Here is a 4,093-nt window from a genome sequence, read left to right on the forward strand (position 1 = left end):
TCAACTTCTCAAACCTTATTATTCAATAACCAACCTAATCATTCATATATTCATTATCTGAAATTCATCCAATCACTTGTGCCATCATACAATGCACACATCGACTTACCTTTCTTACCTCTTTCCGGCCTCCGGCCCAAAATTCACGGCCTCCGGCCCAATTTTCACAATTTAAATGCATAAACCACAAAATCAATACTCATTACCCAGTACATCAAATTCTCAATACACCAAGCATACAAGGTCACACAATTCTCAACCCAATCATTAATTCACGTTACATATCAACTATGCATATTAGCACCAACCATTTACATAATCCAAACTTAATCCTAGGGGCATCTAGCCTAGGAATTCTCATCACAACACATGGTACTTAAATGAAACTTAAACCGTACCTCTTGTAGCCAAACCAATTGAGCCTCTTCTTTGGAATTCTTCACCAACCTTAGCTCCAAGCCTTACCAAAGCTCCTCAAGCAATACCAATCTCCCAATTGTGCACCAACATCACCAAATACACTAACATAACCAATATCACATACATACATCAACTTAGGGCTCATAAAAATGACAAATTACAAGGGTTTGAGCACTTCTTACCTCAACCCATATGAAGTAGGGATAGAACCCACTTAGAATCCATGTTGGAGTATCCCTAAACACCCAAAATCACAAGATTTCAACACTAACTACCCAAAAACGTATAACAGTGGGGAGTTTCAAAAACTGGACAGAGATGAATGGAATACTCACCACCAAACTCAGATAGAATTGTAGAGGATGAGAAGAGCGATGCGTGGCCACAAACGGCTCGTCAATCGAAGCTCCGTAGCTCAAGTTATGGTGGTTTGAAGATCAAAGAGAGTTAGGCTTTCTCTCTTCTCTTCTCTCTTCCCAATTTCAGCGCCCAACACCCCTTCTTTAGGGCAAAATGAGCTGAAATGCTCATAACTAATGTTTATATATGTTAGGTCTTGGGCCCACTTAGGCCCGGTTCACTTATTTTTGTCCGTTGGCCCAATTTTGGACCAAAACCTTTAAGATTAGCGCTCTAAATCGCACTTCAAATATTTCTACCTCCCCTAATTATAATTCCTCATTTCTTAATCCTACTTACTCATAATCAATTTTCTCAGCTGTAGTACCAGACAGGTCCCAGCCGGTACTGCCGGTCAAAATTCCACTGCGCGCTTTTACGCAGAAAACTATGTCTTCCGACTCGAAAAAATTCACTGAATCCAAATATCATATTTAAATCATCAAATTCCAATTGCCAAATCTTTCAACCGTATTCGCTTCTATTTAACTTATTATTTAATTAATTTCAGTTAGACCGGGTATTACAGAACTAGTGGTTGTTGTTGTTGTTGTAGTATTTGGTATTTTAGAATTATTGATGAGCCTGAGCAAATTTTTTTTTGTTGCTGTTAAACATCATTGAGTTAAATTTTGTTGTTGGATAACATCACTGGGTTGAATTTTGTTGTTGGATAACATCACTGGGTTGAGTTTAATACTTGAATAGTTGAATTTGTTGTTGTGTTGCTTAAAAATCACTTAGCTAAATCTTTTGTTGCTGTAAATTTTTTTGTTCCTTTGCCAAGTATATTGATTTTTTTTATTGAATGAAAAATTTAGGATGGGTGTATAGTTTCTGTGATGAGGATATTGATGCTTTGATAAGCATGTGCTTATGCCTTTGGTTGGTAATGCAATAGGGTTTTGAATTTCAGCAGATTGTTGATATTGGCAAAATTCTGCCATTGTTCATGGAGTTTCAAATCTTAGGTGACAGGACGTGAAGTACCATGCTCTGCAAAGTGTCTTGTTTTCAATGTTACAGGTCTCATTTAATTTGAGTTGAACCGTTTGGTTATGTTGGCTGTGTGATTTCCTCATATGTTTGTGCTAGCTGAACAATTTGAAACTATAGGTACTAGAGAAAATAAAGCTCAAATTTTCTAGACAATTTTTTAGAATTGCATTAATTGACATCATATTGTTATTGATCTTGTCCTAGATATTAATTGCTAATTTCATTTTATAACTATCTTTTGATCTTATAGGTACTTTACATAAAAAAAGTGTTGGTGCTGAAGGTTTGAAAACTGTTTTAAAGCTTAGGAGGAATGGCTCTGCTGCATCTAATATAAGTAGTGTTGCTTCTTTTTGTGTTTCGATAAAAAGCTATTTGTTCTGTCACTTTACAAGGTGATTTAATTTCCTTAAACTTATATTATCTCATATTTGATAACAACCTACTCTGTTACATAGATTTTGGAAAAAGAAGTTCTAAGAACATTTTCTTTGTGCAGGTCTTGGTTTCTGTCTCAGAAACTGCTCCCATCATTTTATACATTAGAGATGTTGAGAGGCTTGTTCTACAATCAGCAAGGTTATAGTTTTTTGTTGAATAATACGAGTATAGTTTTTTATTTTTTCTGTGCATTTTTAAAGGAAAAACAAATCTTGTTTCTTAAGCTAGTGTTTTTTGGTTGGTCGTCTTTTCATGTGTGTGTCAATTATTAGAAGCTTCTCCATGAGAAAGGAGATGTATGAACATGAAGGAGTTTGTAATTTGTAGTTTATGTTTTGGAGATTTATAATTTCTTGTTTTTCTTGTCCTATGTATCTATCTACTTCATTAGGGTTCTTCAATGTGTCTTGTTAGTTTGTACTTTAAAATTTATAGGTTGAAGATTTATAAAACAATCTTAGTTAAATGAAAGATATTTGAACTATCTATGTTATTATATATTATATAAATGTTGACTTGCTAAGTAAATTAGTTAATATGTTAATTAATTAAAAAATAATATAATTTGGCAAATTATGTGTGTAATTTGTATTAAAAAATTATTACAAAATAGTGTTTTGTAACTAAAGAAAAAAAATGTTACAAAATCAAGTTACATTTTGTAACAAAATTTTATGATAGAAATAAATATATTGTCACAAAAAATATTTTGAAGATCAAAATTTGTTATCACTTTTGTAACGACTTTGTATCAGAAAAAATTGTTATAAAATATTACCTTAAATTGTAACAGTTCCATTTTTTGTTACAAAAACTTTTTGTAACGGGACATACTGCAACGATACCCTTTTTTTATTACAAAATTCTTTTGTTTCAAATTTTCGATTTTTTATAACAATTTTTTTGTTACAAATATTATTTTTTCACATTATTTTCATTCTAAATAAATTTATTTTTTTTATAATTTTACTCTTAACGATTTTTACTTATCATAAAATATTTGTAGAATGACTAGTACATAAACTTGCGGATATGTATCATATTTTTCTTTTTCACAAATTTATGTACTAGTCATTTTACAAACATTTCATGTTGATTAAAAATCCTTAAGAGCAAAATTATAAAAAAAATTAATTTATTTATAATGAAAGCAATGTGATTAACTGTAATTTACTTAGATGTGATTAAAAAATAATTGAATAATAATTATGTACAGTAAAAAATTGATATTATTGCAATAAAATTAAAATTTATTTCTATGTATCGCTTTTGTCCCAACGTTTTCGTCCTATTTAAGTCCCTAACATTTCAAAATTGTCTCAATTTTGTCCCGCCGTTAATTCTGTTAACAGATCCCTAACAGCAGGACAACATTGAGCCAATTTTGAAACGTTACAGACTTAAATAAGACGATTTAAACGTTAGGGACAACTTTGAAACTTACCCCAAATATTGGGGACAAAAACGATACTTTACTCGATAAACAAAAGATGAATAGGAGAGGAAAAGATAAAGAACAGAAGAGAAAAAATGATGAAAATTGGGGTGAAGAAAAATTACGATTTTATAATTTAAGATAGACTAATTTGGGTATTAGAAACAAATTTGAGAATCAATTTGAACACATTAACGTACAGTTGAAATGTTAACTTGTCACTTAACAGTAAATATAAGCTCTATTAAGACGGTAGTTTACTCAAAAACGAATGTGGATTTATGTTTCTCAATTTAAGGGACATAATTGATCATTTTTAAAAGTCGGGTATTTAATTGATGCAGGATTTGAATTTTGGAGACCAAATTAAATATTTATTCTTTTTTTTTTATATATATT

This window comes from Arachis ipaensis, chromosome B02 (assembly GCF_000816755.2).
Source record: "Arachis ipaensis cultivar K30076 chromosome B02, Araip1.1, whole genome shotgun sequence".
NCBI lineage: Eukaryota > Viridiplantae > Streptophyta > Magnoliopsida > Fabales > Fabaceae > Arachis > Arachis ipaensis.